Here is a 24,460-nt window from a genome sequence, read left to right as displayed (position 1 = left end):
TTCTGCACTGTAGAAAACAAGTCATCAGAGTTCAGAGATATATACATACGTAGATTAGTCAGGGTGAAGGTATTGCTCACCAATTACTTCCTCCCCTAGTTTGGCTTTCAAATCAAATTTTTTTCCTGTTTATTTTGTTTTTAAAAAGTCATTAACAAGTAGAACTCTACATGTTTATCAGAAGCACCAAAATACTGTTCACATTTAAACAGAATCAGAACAAGAGCCAGATTTTTACTTGTTTTATCTTCAGAGTGCCTTTCTTTCTTCCTTACCTTAGAGCTTTTCTTACTTTTCCCTAAATTTTAAGATGCAGATTTTGGGTAATTGAGCTCATGACACGAAAGGAAAATCATGCATTAAAGATTGATTTCTTGCATTTAATCAACTCATTGGTCCATGCTCCATAACACTGTGACCCTGTGCAAATCCCAGAAGAGTACAGAATAAATAAGCATGTGTAAAGCTCCTATTATGTGGCAAGCACAGTGCTAAGTACCAATAGGAGCAAAATCAATACAGGATGTCCTCATTCAGAACATGTAAGTATGCAGAGCTGGGCATATACACCCACAGTCCCATAAACCCAATAGTTCAGAATTGGGGTGGGCAGTCAAAATATCACAGCAAATCTTTAAGACTTAAGAATATCAAAAAGACAAAAGTATTTAACTCCCCCACAATTTGGAGGGTAGTTAGGTTGTAGATCATAGTTGGATTGCCCTGTACTGGGATGGATTGGGGCTGCAGCCCAACATCCATGAAGGCCAAGGCAGCAGATACCAAACAGTGAGCCTGGCTCCCTTTGACACAGTTCTCTTTTGTATTCATTCCTTGCTATTTGTAGCAGGGAGAGACTCCTTGAGAAGTGTCGAATGTGCCAGATTTAAAATCTCCAAGGTAGCAGTTTCCACCTTTAAAATATTCCTCACCCTCTCCACGGAGTGTTCCCTATTCACCTCTCTCCAGTTTAATCTCAGCAGGAATTCTGATACTGCTGTGGCACCTTGAACCCAAAAATATGTCTCAACTATGCTTCTATATTCTTTTAATTTTATCAGTATGGCATACTCAGCACTTTTTAAGCTCATCTATTTTACAAATGCTCAAGTAAATTTAATTGCATCTTGTTGAACCTCTTTCTTACTGTGCTGTCATTTGTTAATAATGGGGGAACCAAGATGCACAAGGTATGATTATTATTAATGATGCCTCCGATTTACTTGAACCCACTGTTTGAATGAATTCAAGGCAGTTAGTACAAATCAGCTCATTTCTTCCCCCAAAAGTGCTGGGTTGAGACCTCAACTCCATGCTTGGTGCTATCACAACCTCTCTGGGAAAAGCACCTTATCATTAATTGCCTCAGTTCCCACCCATGAAACAGAAATAATGATATAAGGACATTTGATGCCCTACACAGATCATGTGTGCCTATGATCCCAGAAACTTAGGAGGCTGAGGCAGGAGGATGGCAAGTTCAAGGCCAGCCTTGGCAACTTAACAAGACCCTGCCTCAAAATTAAAAATCAAAAAGGACTGGGACCCACTGGGGTATGGCTCAGTGGTAAAGTGCCCCTGGGTTTAATCCCCAGTAGCAAAAAATAAATATATAAAATATATAATGATATTTGCTTCTCCTTCTCCTTATTCAAAAACTTTTATCTAAAAAGCCATATATATATATATATATATATATATATATACACACACACACACACACACACACACACACACATATATATGCACATGTATGTGGTGTGTGTGTGTGTTCATATATGATATAGCATGATGAAAGGTCTGAAAGTGGGGAAGGTATCTTAACTACTTAATATGAATCAAAGAATGAAAGACAATTTTAGGAGTACAATTGTAAACCCTGAAATCTGAGTCATATTTCCATCCCTCCTTGATGGTCACTGCCTGTCTGCCTCTCTGCCTATATGTTGAAAAGTGCTTAGAGATCCAGGAAAAATGATTGCTATTTAAAAAGGGAGTGATCTTCTAAAGAGCGTGGCTCTGGTCAGCAAAGGTGTCTCTAGGAACCATGGCAGCCAAAGGATTGTCTTTGAGATGAGAGCTCTTTGGGCTTCCAAAGCTTTGCCCTCCCTCACCTCACTCTCTCCTTTCCCCACACCCTCCAGGCTATGTGCAGGAATTTTAAAAAATATAGGAACCACTCCAGACCAAACCGCTGGCCTGCATCCTTGGTTGAATATCATCTCTAGACTCTTGGCCTAGCAATATCAATCCTCAAAAGTCCCAGGGGCATAAATATGCCTTTTCGCTTGCCAGGCTGAACCGAATGACTGAATGGTAGGGAACCTCGATAGAAATAGAACTTGGCTCTTGGATGACACCCTTCAGCCAAGAATACTGATTTTCATAATGTCAGACTCAAATCCTCGTAGTATACAGGTAATGGGCATCTCACCTTTTAGAGGAGTGTCCTCTGTCTTTCTCTTTTCATTCCTGTAGAGATATGGAAGCTTTTCTTTCTCACCTTTCTAGCCCCCCTATGTCTGTTGAAAATTACTTTCTACAAACTGGTTGAGTGGGACCCCAAAACAATCAGAGTCAACCTTCAAAGACCACATTGGGCAAGTGCCAGTCCTTCTATGGAGTTAACTGGAAGCCGGGAAAAGTTTCCCAACTCACCCAATGAGGTAGAATGAGGCCACAGAATTATTTTATATATTCATGTCAATAAATATTCTTATTATTAAGTATTCTTATTATTAAGTATTCTTATTATTTTATATATTCATGTCAATAAGTATTCTTATACAAAGAATTATTGATTTCCTCTAATACCCAGAAAGCTAAAAAAAGCAAAAATTTTCTTACTAGGCAAAAATCTGAGTGATCAGCCTGACACTATGTAGCCTGATACTTGGAGCTGGTGTGGATTTCAGATATAAAATGCCAGATGATTTCTTTTGAGACCACTTGAGCAACAGATTGCCTATACCACACATTGCTCCCTACTGGTTCAAAGTCTCAGTGCTTTAGGAAGGACTTTGCTGACCAAATAGTATAAAAATAGGCTTATTCCTCCTTATCTTTCTGTGAAGAGTAGTCAACTATCGAGGGACTCCACCTTGGGAAATTTGTATAGTGTACATCTTGAGTACATTTAGACTAGAATGACTGTGGTATCTCTTCCAACTGTGCTTTGAGAACTGTCACTAACCCTAAAGGATACATCTTTACAAACTATCTTCTGGATTGATATAAGAAAAAATTATCCCAGCCTAGTGAAGTTAGTGACATGTTTGTAACAGAATCCAGTGGTGTCAAAATACCAAATGTGATAGAGAGGGACAGAAAGAATGTCATCATATTTAGATTCCCCTTGCCCACCTCTATTCTGAGACACAGGCTGCTCAGATGAAGAAAAGAATAGATCCATGCCCCCCCACCCCAACTGTGCCTTGAAACAATTTCTCCCACCTGCTTCCCCTTTTCTCCTCTTCTTTGACATCATGGTGTGTGTGTGTGCCTGACTCCATTCTTCATCGTGTCTTCTCACAAGACTTTTAGGATCAAGTGGTTCCTAGCCAAGAAACAAAAGCCAAACCATCCCCTTTCCCAATGAATTGGATGAAAACTGGTAATAAAATCAGGTACAACTCTAAGAGGTGACATTGAAGAAGAACCAAGCTGGGTACATAGGAATCACATCCGAGACAACACAATTTATGCGTCACAAGGTCATGATCATCTTACCACATCAAGCTGAAAATACCACCACTGTCTGGACGGTTGGCCATATTTTATTAGAAATCTAACTTTTTGTTTCCATGGTCTAAGCTAGTAGATTGGTTCAGTAAGAAATATGTGAAACCTTTTGTTTGTTAAAAAAAAAAAAAGAGTAGGATAGAATTGAACTTGCCAAGGACAGCAATTATACACACTTAAAATATTCTTTCCTTAGGCAAAATAAGGAATTATCTAATCTTTCTTCAGAATACACATTACGAAACCCTGTAGTCATTTAGGTCAGATGGTCAGGAACCATTTCTAGCTTCTCGACCTCTTTTTATGAAAAGAGGGCATCAGAGCTGGGTTGCTGATCACAGATCTGGACTCAGCCACACACTCTAAGTGTCAGCGTTCTCTCTCCCTGCACTGAGCCCAGAATAGCCCTCCATGGCTGCGTCACCCTGGACACTTTATCACTTGATATGACCTCGGAGTCCACAGATCAGTGAGATTTCAGAGTTTGACTACCTTCACACAGAAATAGCATGACTGCAGAACTTAGAGAAGAAACTAAACAGACCAATTTTCTATTTTTCAGAAACACAGATAAATGTGGCTCTAAGTGGGACCAGAGCCAGAGTATAGTCTTAGAAAATAAGGCGGCAATTCACCATTTATTAAATTCTAGTTCGTGTGGTATTTTACTAAGCATTTTCCTCAGGGTTATTTAGACATGAACCCTGCCCTCTCATCAAGTCACAATCAAAACCATATTAGCATTAAAATATATTCAGAAAACATTTGGTGAGCTTCTGCTGTGTGCTAGGTGCTCTGCCCTGTCCTAAGGATAGAAGGGACCCTGCCACTATCTCTTTCTTCATGACCTTAAAGTTCAGAGAGAGAGATAGCATAGTAGGTAGATGATACATCATTTTCTATTCTGTAGCTAAGGAAATTGCACTTCCCAGCACAGTGCCTGACATATAATTAAGTACTCAATAACTCTGAATATGATAAAATCAGTAAAATGAAAAGAATGAATAAATGCTTTGAGTCAAGATAGGGTGCTATGGAAAATACATAGGAAAAACTAAGCTGTTTTGAGAAAACCAGTAGCAGGGCAAAGAATATAGCAATGCAAAGTGAGACTTGGGTTCAAATCCTGACAGTGGCACCTGTGAGGTGGGCAGTTCTATCTAATCTGTATTTTATTCTCTGCATCCATAAAACATCGATGATGCTTTTAAAGGACTAACTGAAATATTAGTTATCTGCATCTGAAGCATAGAAGACCCTCAATGATCCTTATTACAGGAATCACAGAGAACAGAATTCCAACTTTAAAGCAATAAATACTCAAGTCGTTACATTAAGGGCACAAATTATTCAAGGGATAGTAGCAATCATAAGCTTCAAGTCATATTGGAATGCAGGACAGCTGCAACAGGAGTTCTGAAACCTTGGGTGCACACAAGAGTGGAGGGAGGCCAAAGACTTACCTGAGTTTGTCTTCCTCTTCCAATCCATCCCAGAGGCTTTTGTATTCAGTTTTCTGCTGCAGAATGATGTGGCCCCTGAACAACCCATTCATAGCATGGTAAATACTTTTTTCCAATAACCTTCGGGCATTGTGATTTCACTGCTTAGTGTGGGTGCTTGATAAAGATTGTGTGTGTGTGTGTGTGTGTGTGTGCACGCGCGTGTGGACAATATTTTCTCTGTAAGTTCTTGCCAGAATTCACTCTCATTTCTTCTACCCCAAATATCCCCATATAAGTCATATTCCTTCGTTGCACTTGGGTATATGAGGGCCTTCATATAGTTAAGTCAGTTCACACACACACACACACACACACACACACACGCTCACAGAAACACATCTGTTCTCTGCTGAATTTAGTTTTTGTTTTGTTTTGTTTTTGTTGTTGTTGTTTTAGGTGAGCTTTTAGGAAATGCCTAAGTTGGATTGCCAGATATGCTAATATAATTGGGAGCAGTGGGGGGGGGGAATTCTAGCAGCTGACTTTTGGGTTTGTCCATAACATGAGTCAGAAGGTGGCAAAAATCATCAAACAAGAGAGTAAGAGAGGCCAGAGAAAGGAGGTGGTGGGGACCAGACTTGAAAGAAACGGCAAGACATTAAAAACAATTTTACTTTGAAAGGGATAGAATTTGGGGAAGGGTGAACTAGAGGCGTTAAAGATTACGATGGGGGAGGGAAAGCAATTGATTGGGCCTTTGAAACCATGCCAGGAACCAAGATCCAGGGGTAGTGGCAGAGGGGATGGCCAGGTAGGACAATTAAAACGGAAATCTGGCTCCTTACAGCACAGCATGGAGCGGGGCTACAGAATTTGCTGCAGTAGGAGGTGGGGCCAGTCTGGCACAGTCTGTGGGTTTGAAAGGAGCTGGGCGGGTTGGAGAATGCCAGTTAGCCTTTGTAGTCTCAGCTCAGAGTGGGGGTGACAAATACTAGGTCAGAAGCCTGGCTTGGGTGGCTTTTGGAGAAATTTCCTCTCAGCTCCCAAACTCTTAAAATGTGCTCATCACACGGCTGGCCTCCAATCACAGCACAAACACGTGTCCTGGAGGCTGTCCGCCAGCAGATTTCGGCTGGTACCTGTTGGCTGCCTGGTGGGGTCCTCTCCCTTTCCTGTTCCCTAGAAGCTGACAACTGGGCTGACTACAGTATCTTTGCGTATTTCCCTGCACCCTCCCCACGTGCTTGCATCTCCCAGACCCCTAGGGTTAATCCCCAGGACAACCTTGCTTTAAAAGAAAAAATGTGGGGAGCCTACTTGAAGATTGGATCCCAGAGGCCTCTGTCTGTCCTGCCTCTGCCGGGGCCCCACACAACCAGCTAAAGGAGATGGACATTCACAGAGAAAGCAGTAAGTTTTTGTTGTTGTTATTGTTGTTTGTTACTTGCAGAGCTTGGTTGCTGTCCATAATTAGGGTCCCTGAAAGCATGGGGTCTTCTTTTCTGTTTTTTCCCCTCTCCTTTCTTTTATTCTTTTTTTTCCCCCTTTCGTTTTCAGCAAAAATAAATCATACTCCTTTATTCTCCTGGGAGTGATTCATAAAAGCAATTAAATTAGAAAGTGCTTCTTCATCGTCGCTCATATCCCAGGTTAAAGATATCTGAGGTTGATCTGTGTATTCTCAACACTGTAATATTGGAAACTGTATCTGCATTTGCTAAAATAATTTGTGCTGATGGTTCTCCTCCAGAATAAATACTGTATAACTGGCTGATGGATGGTCATTATGCTGAATTTGTCCCAGGACTTGCACAGACGTCTTCTTGGGGATTTTTGTGCATATTTGCTGCTCCTCAAAGGGAGGGATAGACAGACTTTGGAAGGAGGGTGTGGTCCAGCTGATTCAGCTTCCTTCCAGGCCCATGCTGACTCCTTCCTCCTGCTCCTCCCTTTCCCCACCTCCTACCCCAGCTCCTCAGCTCCAACCTGAGCTAGCTGTCAATGCAATGTCATCTACCTTTCTGCTACAGCCATGTTAGCCTTGGTCAGGTAGGAGACCACTCCCCAAAACCGCATTCATTGCATCTGTGATCTCAGCATATTTTCAGACCAAGACGTGGATCAGACAATAGCATCTACTCTCTCAGCTTCTCCCATCCAGGGATTATTAGCCAAAGTAATAATAACAATAATAATACTGCACTTAGAAGCTGTCTAGTACATCCCATCTTCTGAGAGTCTTACAGATGCTAACTAATTAATCTTCCCAACACTCCATACGGGAGGTAAATATTCTTAAACATGAGAGAAGACATACATACATATGTATATGCTAAGGACAGCAAAACAGTTCACTTATTTATCATGGTTCACTTGATAATGTAACTGGTATTTTTAAAACACCCATCATAGATACAATAATTAGAGATATGCTTTTGTTAACAAAGCCACTACCCACTTCTAGCGTACCCTTGGGTACTAAATAATTACCCACTTTGTGTGGTTATCTAGCTCACTAATTACCCACAGAAATTGGGGTCAGGTGTTAACTGCTTGAAATAAGTATCCTCCAAAGACATCGCTAAGTTGTATAGAGAAAATGATGTGTTCATAGCAAAACTTTCCTAAGTCATATATCTGTATGTCTTTATAAGCAGAGTGACTATAGAAAAGGGCAAATTAGCTTAGGATGTAAAAATCATGCTGAACTATTGTTGGAAATAGAGAGAGGGTTAGGAGAATCTCAGAAAAATCTCATTCTCCATTTACCTTTCCTTTTGAAAATGGGTGCAGTGGCATATAAGCTGGCCTTCATATATAAGTATACTAAGACAATTGATGACCTTAGTTAGAAATGATTCATTTTGGCGTTACAGGGAGGCACCCAGTGAGTCAAAGATTTTTTTTTGACAGCTCCACCCTTTATGATTATTCTAGCATGTTTCGATTTTCTCCATCCGTCTAGTGCAAACACCCTGTTAGCCAAATCTGAAAAAGATTCTGACCCAGTCACCAACCTGATGACCATCTCTTTCTCCTTACCAATAATGACAAAAAGAAAAAAAAAGAGTATTAAAGAAAATCCAACACTCTGTAAGTGTTCTCTTTTTTGCCTGTATTCATTCTGCTTTCCTCCCTTCTCCTCTCTCTTCTTCCCCTCTCTGTTTTTCCTTCTCATTTGTGCTTTTTCCTTTTCCTTTTCCTTGGCTTCCAGCCGTGCTTCTGCAGGTCTCACTGTCAGAGACAAAGCACAGTGTATGTCTGAGTTGGGCACAAAGAAGCTACCTTTTTAAAACACGGACTTGGAGGAAACCTGCATCCTCAGATACCTCCCCTCCCACCCCTTTCTTGCTATTTACAGAACCCAGCATTCTATTTAGCACAGCACTGCCTGTTGTCTACATGATTCTAGTTCAGAAAACTGTGTTAAGATGGTAATGTATATCCACTCTGTGTGTAGATAGGTAGAGACCCTAATTTCAGGAAGTGCCTTCTGTAAAAGATCATTGTATAGCACAGCTTTTGAAATGGGTGCTAACAGAAATGATATGCAATGCTCCCTTGGTTGACTCAGGATGGCTTTCTTTCTTCTTCTTCTTTTTTTTTTTTTTTTTTTTTTGCTTCTTTTCTTTTTTTGCCATCTGAAATATTATTTATCATTATTGAGGAACTTTAGACTGATCAATGAAGTGTATCTGATGGACACTTGGGAAGAAAAAATGCTTCAGGAATCAAGAAAATGCCTGCAGTGGAAGCAGAGGGTTAGGCTGAGCTGCAGTGAGTGATGAGTTCATTTCAAAATCCAAGGGAACATAAGTGGTAAATTAGTACATATTGCAACCATAGTCAAGGAGCAACACCCAGCCATTGAAAAGGAAGAGATTTTTAGCATTGTAGTCATTACATGCCTGAAGAGTGTCTATGTATCTTAAATATAGATTTGAGTCATTGCTCTTTTATTCCTCTCAATGCTGATTTCAATGAAATATTTGAGCATTGTTGACTTTCTGTCCAAAAAAAAAAAAACCCGCCAAGATTCACCAAATGCATCACCTGTACTCATACGTGCATGTGTGTTTTCAATTCCCACAGGATGCAAAACAATTAGGCAGAGAACTGCACCGAGGTCTCCCTTCTTCACTCCCCTCTGCTACACTTTATTTTGGTTTTATTGATCCATTATTTATTTATATTTTTCCTTTTAGACGTTGTGATACCTGATCTCTGAGTCTAGCAGGCAGAAGATTTTTTTTTTTTTTTTTAATTTGTATAATACAGTGTCTGGCCTTTCCCCTGACCTGCTGGTGTATTTTTGGTCTCATTAGTAGTCAGGGAGATGCCTTAGTGCATCCGGTGCTGCGAGTCAGGGATGAGAGACATTACAACAGAGAGAGCAAGCGCGAGAGAATATTAGAAGAGAGGCTTGTCTCCAAGATATGGAAGGAAGTGAGAAATGACAGGGCTGCAAGCTTTGTATGTAGGAGCCTGGTAGGGCGGGGGAGTGCGAGGAGAGCCAAGTGGATTCTCAGAAAAGGGGGGAAGCCATAGAAGAGCTAAAGGTGATTAGAGGGGGATATTGATTCCTTATTCTGCCAGAGATTTAAGCATGCAAGGAATCTGCAGCATGGTTGGCAAAAGGAGACCGGTTGCCTTCTGTAACCAGATACTCAGGCTTTCCAGGAGCCTAGGGAGAGAGCCGAGAAGAAAGGGGGCAGTGTGGTCTAGGAAAATTCAACTTGTCGCTGATTTGTGCCTGATGCTTGCTGTCCGTCAGCAGCCTCCCTTACAATCTTTTTTTCTCTCTCTTCTTTTTTTTTTTTTTTTTTTTTCTCTTGCCTTCTCCTTCTCCACTGAAGCCTAGGGGAGCCAGTAAAGATTAAATGTGCTTTCTCAAAGGCAGCCACTTCATGCTGCTATGTCGAAAGGGCCATTATTATTATTTTTTTTAATACTAAAAGAAAAAGGGAGAGAGGTTGAGAGAGAGAAAGGAGAGAGAGAGAGAGAGAGAGAGAGAGAGAGAGAGAGAGAGAGAGAGAAGCTAGGTATGATGATGACGGACTAGCTTTTCTGAGAGGAAAAGGAAAAGGGAAGGGAGAGAAAAAGGAGAGACCCTGAGCTGAACGGAGGATTGTGCATGAGAAGAACCTACAGAGGTGAGAAAAAAAAAAAAAAGTTGGCTGGTGGGGGGGGGCGGGGGAGTGGGTGCTAAACAGACCCTGTACAGAGGGAAAAGAGACATAATTTAGCTGTCTTGCTGGCATGATTCTATTTTTCAAAAGTGGGGGAGGGGAGAGCCTGGAGCTCTAACTGTTCCTAGTTCCATACGGAAATATATTAAAAAATATTTAACATTTTTACAAAGTGCCGGAATCCCCCCTCCAGTGTCTTCCTTGCTATGGTTGCTTTGTCATTCTCTTTGACTAGCCAGCCATCTACTTTGTTCAGGCCTGGAATAAAAGAAGATTAAAAAAAAGAGAGAGGAAAAAAATTTTTTTAAAAAAAGAGTCATCTTCCCAACCTCTTTCCCTCCCTCCGGTTTCATTTTTGGAGGCCCTGGCACAAGGGCACAGCTTCCGCCCATGAGATGGGGGGAAACGACCGTCAGGTACAGAACCAGTCCCTGTCTGCGAAGATGGAGGGGAATTATGCTTCGAATTCCTCTGAAATTTTGGCCAAAAGCTTCAAAGGATCCGCAGCGGGAGGTGGGGGGCTGTGTCTCCTAGCTTGCACCCACCCCTTCCCACTTCCCGGCTACCAAATGACAGCCTGGTGCTCGCTCTTGGTGATTTGGCCTTGGTTTCAGCCGAGCAGCTGATGCAGAGGAGGGCCCGGTTTGCAGGGCTGGCAAAGTGCACACTAAAGAAAGAAGAAATAAAAAAGAAAGAAAGAAAGAATGGGGGGGGGGGAGTCCAGCTCTAGGGAGGTTTCTCTCTCTTTTCTTTTTCTTTAAAAAAAAATTTTTTTTAACTGAATATTTTCCAAATTCGATCAGCCCCAGCCCCTCCCTCCATTCCCAGCCAACTGCCTTTTTTTTTTTCTCTCGTGAAAACATAAACTACAGAGTTACAGTCTCTAGATTTGGTGTATCGCTTCCTGCCCCCGCCTCCCCCTCCCCGCCCCGCTCTCTGTCCTCTATTGAAACACCTCGCCCAGCCTAGCGCACTGCGAGCTCACATTCTCCCCCTTGCCCGGGATGGTGCTGCTGGAGGCTGTGCAGCACGGCTCCGCTTCAAACGGGTGAGTTCAAAACGCTCTGCGTATGAATACTTTCATAGCCCCGGGTCCTCCTCCTCTGCCTTCCCCTTCTGAAAACCCCATTTCTATGATTTTGCATGCGGCATGCTTGCCTTGGGGGAAGGAGAGGCTTCATATTTTCTTCTCAGTCATTTGTGCTAGCTGTAACTTAAATCTTTGAATATACAGTTACTGCTGATTGTAGATCACGGTTTTAAAAACACGGGCATTTCTGGGTCTGTTTATATTATTTTCCATTTTAGTAAACTGTTTTGCCCAAAGCTTGAAAGAGTTTTCTCTGATACACTCACAATTTTATGCTCAGGTATGTATATGCGCCCCCAATACTGCGTAAGCGTGGATACGTATAGATTGTAACTAAATGGAATCTTAATTTTGTAAGGAAGGAAGCTTAGAGAGTTGATGACATACCGTGCCACCTGTTTGTTGCATTTTAGTCATGACCCTCGAACAAAATTGCCTGCTATTCTTGTTTTGCTTTGTTTTGTCTCAAGAAGGGAAAATTTGCTGCGCTCCTCTCAGTCCCTGAGACCCTAACTTGTGATGTTTACCGTTTAAATCCACGGGTTAGGCTCTTGGGAGCTGCGAGTCGTGCCTGCGCATCCTGGAAATTTGGTGGAACTTTTTTTCTTTAAAGCAAAAACAAAAGAAAAGAAAGTTTGTCTGAAGTGACTGAGTACACCTCTGAGGTTTTCATTGTTAGCTGGCATCAGGTGACCAGAGAGTGGCAGCTCTTGGATTTCTGTTATAAAGTAGGTATATACTCTGTTACAATCGCGTGTTGGTTGCTATGTCTGTATATTATTGATGCCTGAGGCTTGTGGAACTCATCTGCACGGTGTATTCCTTGAGAGCAACACGCAGTACTATCCGAGCGTAACAAGATCAGCTCAGTACCTGGTGCTTGACCTCAGAACATCTCAGCTGAAGTCCCAGCATGCCCCGTGCCTCCAACTTTTAAACTCAACAGTTAATCTCAAAATTGTGCCCATTTACAAAGGGCATGTGAATATATTATATATGCGATGTCCACACATGTGTTTCATATATGGTAGAGAGTGGCCACACTGACACAGATAGGGATGAAGCAGTAGTTTGGGCTACAATATTAATAGGTTAAAAATTATACTCTTGCTGTTCTACACAAAGAGTGGAATTTATGGTATTACTAAAGATGAAATTTGTATTACTTTGCAATATTTTTTAAAAAAAAATAAAAAGGATATTGCCTCCTCGCGTGGTACCTTAAAAAAAAAACGTTATACTTGATTAATTTAATAGTGATAGAGATTGGAAATATATTTTCTAAATACATGAACTGAAGGAAGAGACAACAGCAGCACACATAATAATTATTGTATTCTTTAGAAGTAATCAATGACTATTATTCTTCATTTAAGAACTGAAAAATATTTTATCTGGATTTAAATTCAATCCAACAGTTATTTATGACATAAAACTGTACATTTAAAATTACTCTCTCATAAGGCAATCGTTAGCCTTACCTTTTCTATGGTTTTCTGGAGCTGTAACTTTTTATATCAGAATAATTTCAGTGATTTAGTTCTGTCTCATGGTTGGGAAAGGGAACATTAACTTACCTTTCCTTTGTTGTGAAAAATTCCGGTATACAATTTCCTTTAAGCAATTTTAGTATTCTCAAGCCAACCTTTCTCTTCCGTTTTTGGAAAATACCTAAATCAATCCTGACTTTAAATACTTTCTTCTTCTAAAGACTTTATATAGGTTGTAACCTCATTTTATACATGAAGTTGAAGGTTAAGGAAAATGTTCTTAAAAGATTTTTTTTAAAAGCGATTGTTGCAGTTTTAGTCATTGAGTCCAAATCACAGTCAAGAAACCATTTTGTATCAGAAAACTGAATTCAGAAGAACTGTGCAACAATTGCAACATGCCTTTTGTTGAAACCTCTTGTGCAGCTGTAATATTTAAATATTACTTTCCAGCCTTTGGTAGTTCAGAATATGCTTCAAAGAAAAGAGTTACTTGATTTTTGAGTCATCTTCCGTTTTTATGAAATGGGTCAGTGATTTCCCCCCATCTTAGATAATGTGCATGCATAGGTATTTGGAAATATGACAAGGCATCTATTTTACTTATAGATATATATTACCACATGATTCATATGTAATGTTTACAAAACATTTGGTGCTTTTTGAAGTCAAATTACATCTGTAGTTTTTTATTCTATGAAAATATGGGCACAGATCAATAAAAATATGCTAGATGTAATACTGATTTCAAATGATAACAGGGTAGTAATTTAATACAAGTGTTTCAGCTGGTATTCCAAGGCACTCCTTTGGTCTTTTACATGTTTTCAAGTGGATTGCTCATGTTCCAAGGTTGCTATCGTACAACTGATCACCCAGGCATTTAGGAGTGCATACAACACACAAGATTTTATATTTCAGCAGGCAACTGCAAGGGCAGGTTTCTCAACACCCCTTCTTCCTCACCGAGCCCATCAGTGAAGTTCAGTGAAATGAATAACATAATTGGTGGTTGGTTCAATCACTACCAGTCTAGACTAGCCCAGACGCATCAATTAGAGGGGGCTGTCTTTTAAAGGGAGAGTGCAACCGAAACAAGCAGGGCATTATTGATACTGATCTTTAAAAGTGCAAATCCAGCTTGGCAGATAAAAAAAAAAAAAAATAAGGCGGGGAATTGGGGTGGGGGTGCTTTGGGGGAAGAAAAGAGAACGGAGTGAACTGGAGCCTTCGGACACAGAACGACAGGAAGCTTGAGAGAAAAGGAGGGATAATGAGTGGAATGCATTGCAGCACCTCCTGGAACACAGTTACAGTTCAGTTCACAGGGCGTACTGGCTCGCCATATTTTTAACTAGACGCACCTCCCCCCCACCCCCAGCACACACACCACCACCACCACCACCTCTTTTTTAAAAAATTTCTCTTTTTGCCTCTGTTTCCAAAGAAATGCCAGCTTGAAACCAATGCAGTTGGAAATTTAACAGCTTTGGGAAGCTCAGTGAGAATAAAGCCAAGAAATATGAACTAGCCCAAACCCCTTTTGCAACATTTTTCCCCAAAAGAAAAACACAGAGTATGTTTATTTTCAAGTTTTTAATCCTTCTTACCTTTTTAAAAACTAAAGTGTACTAGTGAACAGTACTCATTTTAAATCTAGCACCTGGGAATGAAGTTTATAGGCAAGACACCTTTATGGAAAAAGCTTATGGTTTTCCACTGAATGCAATAAATTTATGAAGAATATAACAAAAGGCTTTGGTGGTTTGATAGTTTTTCCCCCCCCCACTTGGAAAAAAAAAAGACAGATGATTTAGAAAGTGTTAGGAACACATCAAGCCCCAGGGAAAGAAAATGTTTGATTGGTATTAATTAAAACACTGCTAATATATTCTAATAAAATCAAATTTAACATTCTAAACTAATCCGCTTGGTATGTCAAAGAAAAAGAAAAGTATTATCTTATTTGCATCTCTGCAATCCAAATGCATTTGCTCATTCAGCAGAATTAATTTTTATCACCAGCCTGTTTAATCTCTTCACAGATTTAGTCAAACTTATTCTTTCAAACTAAAAAGGATCAGGGTGGGGAAGGCATGGAAGGTATTGGGAAGACTAGTGACTGTATTTAGAACTGGCTTTATGCTTTAGGATGTTCTTTTCTCTTCCTTCACTATAATGGGGTGTGGAGGAAAACCGTGAGACCGCCTTGAGGATGATGAATGGTTCATTTTTCCTCTTTCTCTCCTACTACCTGCCGGTTATTTAAGAATTTCAGTGGCTAGATTATGCGAGTGGCATTTATGTACGTGACTGGTGTTGGTCTGTTGATTAAATCTAATTTTTTTGTAATTTCACAATCTATTTTATTGCAAATTCTTAATGAAAAAAAAAGGGGGGGTGGGGGGCTCTTAAGCCAGAAACAAATTGCCTCAGTTATTTTTCAACTGTAGTTCTTCTAAGAGAAAGCGGAGAAGTGAATGTAAAATTGTATTCACTAAGAACTGAGTTCTTTGTTTCATTTTTAAGTGAAAACTTCTCCAGGAAAATTTCATATTTTTATGCAGCAGCGAGTTGTAGTCTCTATATTCTCAAGCTCTCACAACTGATAAAATTACCCCCAAATGATATCTTAACCAAAATGCTTCTCCTCTCATTACTGTACCGTAATTATGATATTATATGCAAATATGTGCCTAAAACAAAAAAATGGCTGGACCAGGTAGATATTGAGGACCACATTTATGTGTTTCCAAAATAAGGATTTCTGCATACTACCCAGGAGATGTAAGCTACCAAGTAAACTAGCGATGTTGCTGCCTTTTTGCTCCATTGCCTTTTCAAGTCTTCAACGTAAAAGAGCAATCGCAGTTCGGTTTCACATGTATTGTTCTATAATCCAGGCAATAAATGCTAATTAGTAATGCTCAAGGATCCGACCATTCAGAGTAATTATCATAATTTACTTCTTCCTTGTTAAAGACATTCCTTGCTGATTTAAAAAAAAATTAAATCCTCCTTTTACATTGCACTGCAGTGGATATGCACTAGAGAGATGTCAAGGTATAGTTATATCCTTGTGACTGCATTCAAAGTCACCGACATGTGCCTCTTAACTTATTCCAAATGGAATTGCAACTTAATTTCTGAAGCGAAATTCATGTAAATGCATAAAGTTTTGCATGAGCACCAGGAATGTATGATTTTATTTTACAAACCCCAAGGCTCCTCCTTCCCCGCCCACCCCCTTTCTAAAACCACTTACAGAGCAGAACAAAGGAAACTGCTAACTATAGAGGCATCATTAAGTGTGAACAGCAACAGTATGATAAAGTATGTGATATGACAACATATTTCATTGCACAAAAGTGCAGATAATTAAATAATTCAATAGTAACCCTGACTAATTAGCAGAAAGATCTTTAAGGAGGAATCAAGAAAATGGATCCAATCAAGTTGAATAATATGCTTCCTTCTCCAAGATCATAAATATATTTTGGTTATTTGATGATTGATTCACACAGAAAGATGAGGACAAAAGCCTGATCCTCAAAGTGGAGCTTTGATCTGGTGTCCTCTTTAGGACAAATTAATTGTATGTTTTAAAAGAGCTCAACTGAACGTGGAGTTTTCTGTTTTCAATCAAAGGTACAACATGCCATTTTATTTCACTTTTGTCTTTTATCCCTCAATCTAAAAAAATAATCGATCCTTTATCTTATCATATCAGGCCTCAGAATCTATATGTAGCCTCTTCTGCATTTTCCAGTGAGGTTCATGTTTAAGTTCCTTATTACTTGGGGCAAGTATCATGTGCACAGAAGGAACAGAATAAATATTACATAGGGTGGAGCCCTCCCCCTCTCCTTTATCAAGGTGATATTCCCCGTGTTCATTGTTCATTTTAAGAGAGAGCTGCAGTTTTTACTTGAGGACTGTAAGCACATTAGAGGAATAATTCCCTTTGGATACTATACAGAAGGAGCCACCTGCAAAATGTTGATGCTGTTATTGAAGTCTCAAGTGGAATCAGCTTTCAAAAAATTAGATATTAGATACATCCGATATAATTTGCAATGTGTAATTATACTAATGTGCATATAGTTGTGTGTTGCTTTACATGTTGCCTACTTGAGTTTCTACCCCCCCACCTCCCACCCTTGGGCATTTCTCATCATCTGAAACAGTTCCTGAGGAGAATGTTTTTCAAGTCAGCTTATTCTTTTTAAATTCCTCATTAATTGACATAAGAATAAAAGGACTCTACAGTCTGTGTTCTTGTGAGAGAATGAATGTGTGCAACCTCAATGCTGGAAATTAATGATCTCTAAAAGGGTTATCACTGTGGACACCTGCATTATTTGTGAAATATTTGCTATTCTTTATTGATTTGGTCTTCATCCTGAGTTTGGACAACTTGAAGTAATGGAGGATATTAGAATAGTAAATCTTATTCGTAAGAAATCCATTTCCTTTGTTGGAATAATGAGATAAAATGCCAAGAAAATGGCCTCGGGCAGAGACAATAATTTTAATTTAATCAAAGTAATCAAAATAATAACGATAATAAACAATTCTTTTTATTTTCTTTTTCTTCCATTTTCCATGCCACAAGATGAGTAACTGAAACTCTGCTTTAGGTCACTTATGCACTAACATCAACTTCCCTTTTGGGGTCTCAGCATGACACCAGAGAGCTACTTATGGCTCAACTGGAGAGGCCCCCTCCAAGAATCTGACCCCTGAAGATTTACCTATTAAGGAAAAAAGCCCAGGCAAAGCCACATTGAGTTGGTTGGTCAGCCTGGCACTTGACATTTACCATATGCTCGGTAGGTGAAGAGTTTCTTAATGCAAATTCAACGAATCATTACCATTGGATTGCAGAAGGACCCTGAGCAAGATGATATAAGAGTCCCATTTCATGTCATGCATTCAGGAGACAAAAGGATTTCAAAGGAGCCTCTTGTTGAGGTGATACAGGTTATTACTCCAATTAAGTAGGCACAGAGCCTGAAGAAAGCTGATTTATAAGATATCTAAATCATAATAGACTGCTAAATATGGTCTTTCACATATTTATACTGTTTATTCCTCAAAATTAATTTTGATAATGGAGTCTATATTATATGAGACATTTTGCCTGTGCTATCTCTATATAACACCAAAGCAATACCTTGTTTTACTTTCTACCTGCTCATATATTCAAGGTCTTTCCATTATTGACCATTCAAGTGAGTCACAAAAATATTGTATGCAAGTCCTTCCTTAATAAATAGCATTTTAATTTGTTCACAAATGTGTATCAAAAGCTTAGCACCCCATCCTTTCTGACAATGTTCACAAAATAATAAATTTTAAAATCTTCTAAGATGTGTAGCGACTTACTTACCCAGGATCAGTTACTTATGGTTGGTTAGAACAGTAGAATACCTATTCACAATATTTACCCCTAAGTTATCTATATTTTTTGGAATAAAACAATATTGTTCCTGCCATCTGGAGAACCTCAGTATGCTCAAAGGATTTAGGGGAGAGAGCAGTGATGGGTCATGATATATCCATTTTGGTGCATCTCTATTTGTGGGAGCATAAAGAAGAGGCTGGCAGTAAAGACTTTGGTTAAATCAAAATCCATTGGCAAAATATATTTCATTCACAATAAGTTTTGCAGAATAAAAGAAGCATTAACGCAACTCTTCTCAAATATCCTCATCTGTAAAATGAGTGAGGTGGATTAGTCAGGCTCTACATTCTTTGACAGCTCTAAGAGTTTTTGAGGCTATTCTCTAGTACGTGGCATAGGAACAAGCTCAGGACCTGTAAATCCAGAGTCTATTGTACCAACGGTTGCCCTTCTAAAGTTATATTTGATTCCGTCTCCGGGGTCTGAATCTACTAACATATTTTGCCTTCATGCTAAAGCAGTAAAGACTGGAGTTCATTTTCAGGAAGGGGCAGTGACAGAAAAGAGCAACAGCTGAGGAATGAAACAAGCTGCACAGTGGGAGAAGCAATTCTTGATCTGAGTTCTAAGCTCATTTCCTTCAACATGAATGCAGAAGAAACTCAGACAAGCACCTGCCTTTCTGTAGTAAAGCCCTATTCTTTAGTGCTTCTGTTTTCATGTAATTACTTGTAGTGTGGTTTGTTGGATTGATGCCTTTAAGTTTCACATTCCCCCTTTCCCTCGATTCATTGGAATCAAAGCCTGCAGCAGTTGCATCAACACACCACACTTCCCAAATTAAACCTTGACATGTTCAAAACCACCCGGAAATTACTCCACCCTGTTTTCTAAAAACACTCAGATTGTGGAGTGTCTTCTTGAATACTATGAATCTGCTTCTCCCAGCTTTCACGGCTTCAATAAATTTACACCCTGCTTCTCTTTTCTGCACATGCTGTCCCTCTGCCTCAAGATTTGAGGAACCTTTCTTTCTTCCTTCCCTTCTTTCTCTCTTTTCTGCTCTTTCAGTGCTGTGTGCCACATTCTGTGCCAGGCACTGGAAATACCAAGACAAATACAAGGGACTCACAGTTAACACCTGACAGTCTAGTGACTTCATTCACTCCTACATTACTGTGCAGTTATCTACCCACAACTAGTTTATCTTGCCTTTAGTTCTTGGATTTATTTCAATGTGTCCTCAGTGTCCTGTGGCCTTTTGTTCTTTTCCTGTGTGTCCTACTTCAACAACTTCCTATTGAATTAAACCTGAAGCTTTTCTTACAGCGTATCCCCCAGAATGATTGGAGTGCTACTCTTGCACACACACAGGTGATGCCACTGCTTGACTGATTCTTGAGCAAGCTGAACAATGAATGGGAGTTCTGTTTTTTCTGGTGATGCAAGCAAACATCTCAGCTGTAGTTAGAAATAGCATGCTCCCCAAAGTATCATTTATTCATTTTTATTAAAGAGTCAATGTGATAACTTTGTGTGACATGTTCTATTATTTTTTTAGTTTTGTCGATGTTCCTTTCAGCTGATCCTATAGCCCCCCTCCTCAGGAATGTCTCCCCAGTGAAAGGACAAAGACTGCAGAGACTGCTATATTGATGGAACCTCACGTCAACTGTGAAGTTGAGACAAAGAAAATGTCCACCTGAAGACATCTCTCCTGTCCAGCAGTACACCCAAATGTGCAGTTTCGGCCAATAGAACCCTCAGAATAAGAGCAATCTTTCCAAGAAACAGAAAAACCCAGTACTGACATCTAGATCTCTGATGAGCCAAGAACTTTCCCTTCCTTGTGTGTATTCCTCTGTTTGTATTTTAATTCATGTGACATTCATTTTTTTTTCCTACTATGGACATGATTGTTAATGCACTAGTACTAGAATCTGAATGGGCACAAATGTGCTAATGTCCTAAAGAACAAAATCAATACAATAAGGAGAATGATGTTTAGCCACAAGTAGTTTCTTCTTCAGAGTAACCAGAAAATTGAAAAGTACCTTAGAAATAGCAAGGCAGGCATGAGCAAGTTGAAGGATCAAGTAACAGAAGAGATTCATAGGGCAGCATAGAAATACCACACTGTTTCACCTGACACCAACCCACCAACCATTATTTTTAGGAAAAAAAGCTCTGTTCTATGAGATCCGGTCCCTGCTTGTAAGAAGCTTCAATCTAGTTAGGCAAAGTTACATAAACTTTTGAAGAGAGGAGAAACAGGTTGGGTCAGAGGATGATAAGAGCCAAAGTAGAACAAAAGATGTAGATAATGAGCTCAAAGAAGATTACCACGAGATGAGTGGACCGACCTTTTGGGGAAGAAAACTCCCCAAAGAGGAAAATGTGAGATGAATTTTGAAGGACTCAAAAATTTAGAAAAATTGAAAGTTAGGAGAAAACAGAGACCTGTAGTTTGACATGACACTATGAGCAAAGCCGAGAAGGAGGAAATTCGGATATATGGTGTAGTTAGGAGATGATGACTTCACCCCAGACATTCAGCACTTGTCCCAGTGTATTTGATAAAGTGTGTACACACACCTCCCCTCTCCAACCTCAGGCATCACCTAGAATTATAATTGAATTTCTTTTCTGTTAAAGCAAGTGAGGGTAATTGGTGATAATATGGAGAATTCATGATTTTTCTGTTAATAACAATTGGTATTTACTAAGTTCTCACTGTATGTTAAGCATTTTCCATATAAACTCAAACAACTATGCAAATTAGATACTTTTATCCCCATTTTACAGGCAACAAAACAGGTTAAATGAGGTGATAGAACTTGCCAAGGTGTTAGGTAAGGAGGCTCACAATCAGAATTCTGATTGCAAAGCTCATGATCTCAAGCACGAAGTCACAATATTGTAATCAATGTCAACAGGATCACCATTTTTTAATATTACTTGATAGTTGTCTATCAACAAATAGTTGTGGGTTTTTTAAGTTAGCACTTCAACTTTTTCAGCTTTAGGATTTTTAGTAATCATAAAACACATTCTATCACTCTAGTTACACTAGAGTTACAGTAGAGTTACATTAGAGTAATAGAATGTTGTACAAAATTGGGAGAGTAGACCTTGAAGAATTTTAGACATTTCTCTTTTTTTCCTCTTTTCTTTCTTTTTTTGGGGGGGGCAAATTTTGATGAGATTTTCTACTTTGTTCTGTAAGAAATCACAAATATTTTTTAAAAAGAGGAGGGGCTTAATCACTTATCACAGTATCTTTTTTTTATAGGCAAGATAAATCTAAAGTTTAGAGTGACTTACAGAAGGTCACATAGTGAGTGTGGCAGAGCAAGGAACAGAAACCAGGCCCTCCAGTCCACTCTCAATGCTCTTGAACTACTACTCCATCCTACCTAAATGAAGCACAACCTTGAATTTGATTAAAGGAAACTATATCTAGGTAATCAGGGAGCATTGAACTTAGTAGGCTGCTTCAATTCTGCACCTCTTTGGCATCCCTCAGTGTGAAATGTAGCTAGCTCTGCATATAACATTAGACCCGTAAATGGCCAACATCCATTCCCAAAGAACACACAGTGGCCAAAATTTGTACAATATCTTCAATGATATCCTCAAGTTATTTGGAATGCTCAGTTCACCTGCAAAGATCAAATCTTCTGATAACCATCTTCTTTACCAATTTTAGGCACAGTATACATTAGTAAGTACTTTTGCATGAATGTTTATACATGACTATTTCAATAGTACTTAACGTTTTTTAAAATATCTAGTCACTTGTTATTATAATTCTCACTCATTCATGAAACTACCTCAAGAATACCTTGACCAAAAAAAGCTATAACTGAGGAGTATCTCTTCTTTACCAGCTCCTTTGCATTCAGTTGGCATCTAGGAATGCTTACTGAAGTGATCCTCTGGATAACATAGAGGTTTGAACTGCAAATGTGCCTTGAAGGAGTCAGTTAAGCTGGATCTACTGAGGAGCAGAAGTCTGAATGTTTGGAAGTGCCTCAATATTTGCCTGTGGTAAATTTTCACTTAGGTATCTGTCCTGTCACATTGCATTCTTCTCATGGCTCTGGTCATTCTGTTTTCAAAATGATGACTGTTGGCCATATCTTACACTGAGAGGTCATAAATAAACAGGGTTTTTAATAAAAGGGGAGCCAAGCACAAGGCATGAGTTTGTTGACATTTTATGAGATTCTGTCCTATGTCCCTAATTCCCAATAAAATAAATATTGCATCAACTCTGAACTTGTGTTGATTTCTTGGAAAAGTATGTTCTCATAAATTGTTTTCACTAGTATGGATCAAAGCTGGTTTCAGGATCCACGAGGAGCAAATAATTTAATGTGATAAGAAAATTTAAATTTAGAAGGCAATCTGCAAATGATCCTATGTTACTTTTAAATAAATAGTGCTATCATCCACCCAAGTCAGACACCAAGGTATGTGGTCCTTGTCTTTTCCCCTTCCAACTGCCCTGGCTGATCATTCAGGTAATCCATTTGACCATTCCTTCTTTCTGCTATTCAAATATGTCTACTTTTCTTCATCATCTGCTTTAGTAAAGACAACCCTCATTTCTTTCCTGGATCATTGCATAGTGACTCCAGTGTTTCCTTCTATATTGCCAAGTGGCACCAGGGCAATCTCTAAATCACAAACATGATCATATCATCACATAGTTTCAAACTCTTTACTGCTGCCCTTTGCCCTTGACATATCATGATACCAAACGCCCTTTATGTCCTGGATCCTGGCTCAAACAGTCCTCTCTGGACTCCAGTTCCTCTCTCCCCCTCCTTTTGTAGGCATGAGCCATCCATCTTTGCCTTTCCTTAACATTCCTTTTATCTTCTCAGCTTTCTCACCGACATCACTTTCTTGTACTCTCTCTGCTACTTCTGTCAAACTTCCATCATGTGATTTCTGATCTCATTCCAGCAGCCATCTTCTCTTGAAAGGCTTCACTTGAACCATTGCACTAGGACTGACGGCTCCCAGATGCCTTCATAGCATTCCACGCTTAGCACTCCCCAGAAAGGATTGTGATGACCTTGTTCCAGTCTCCTCTATTAGAGTATGAGAATCTAAAGCTGCACTGTTGAACATGGAAGCCACCCCTCCCGTGTAGCTATTTTCATTTAAATCAATTAGTATTAAGTAAAATTAGAGATTCAGTTCCTCAGTTGCCATGACCACATCTCAAGGGCTCAATAGCCACGTACAACTGGTGGCTGCCCTAACAAACACCATAGTTATAAAACACTTCTATCAATGACCAAGTTCTGTGGGACAGTGCTGTTCTGGAAGATAACTACTATGTTTTGTTGGTTGTTTCATCCTCTATATTTGCAGCCTTTTAAACTAGGACTTCCATAGAGCACAAGAACATGATTTGAATGACTAATCTCTCAATTATCCCAAGGATGATATATAACAAACACTATATCATCTCCCAGGGCATTAGGGTTCACTTGTAGCATAAAGGTCTGGTTGAGACAGTGCACAGTAGCCAATCACAATATTTGACACAATATAAATGCTACATTTATATCTGTTGAATGAATGATATATCTGAATACTTAAAGATATATAGTTTTATTTATTTTCACTTGGGCATGGGGAGTCTTATAAGAAATGTCCCTTCAGATTAGAAAGAGCACCTTCTCTAGAGGATTTGATGATAGATGATTTACTTACTTTCATCCTAAGGATAGGTGAATGATATCACTGCATAGGATTACCTATTATTTTAATTTCCTTTGATGTTTGTACAGGCAAGCAAAGAGTATTGCAGTCTTATTCAGTGAATGAAGTCAAAATGGAAATTATCCAGGGGATATCAAGTTTGATAAACCAAATTTCATTTAGGGGATTAGTCAAAGTTTACTAAAAAAAATATTGTTTACTGAGCCCCTAGTATATGCCAGGCACTTTGTTGGCTCTTAGAGATGTAGGAGGGAACAGGATAGACATGATATTTTTATTCACGGTGAATGACAGTAATATAATAATTTTAGTTCCTCCTTGCATTACACCCAAAGCAAGAGTTCCCTTCCTTGGCT

At 39.4% G+C, this 24,460-nt stretch overlaps 1 long non-coding RNA gene across 2 annotated transcripts in view; it reads left to right on the top strand.

The window, feature by feature from the left end:
* The window catches only part of LOC139706907 (uncharacterized), a 257,770-nt gene extending 237,736 nt beyond the window's left edge, over positions 1 to 20,034 (top strand). Inside the window, exon 6 of one of the 2 annotated variants that reach the window (XR_011708613.1) lies at positions 19,945 to 20,034. This is a non-coding gene — a long non-coding RNA (uncharacterized lncRNA). Of the gene's footprint in view, positions 1 to 19,923 lie in introns of both variants that reach the window. The other variant, XR_011708614.1, reaches the window with a different exon arrangement.
* The last annotated feature ends 4,426 nt before the right edge of the window (positions 20,035 to 24,460 follow it).

The sequence above is a fragment of the Marmota flaviventris genome, chromosome 9 (genome assembly GCF_047511675.1).
Source record: "Marmota flaviventris isolate mMarFla1 chromosome 9, mMarFla1.hap1, whole genome shotgun sequence".
In the NCBI taxonomy this organism is placed as follows: Eukaryota; Metazoa; Chordata; class Mammalia; order Rodentia; family Sciuridae; genus Marmota; species Marmota flaviventris.
This window is presented reverse-complemented; position numbering and strand designations above follow the sequence as displayed.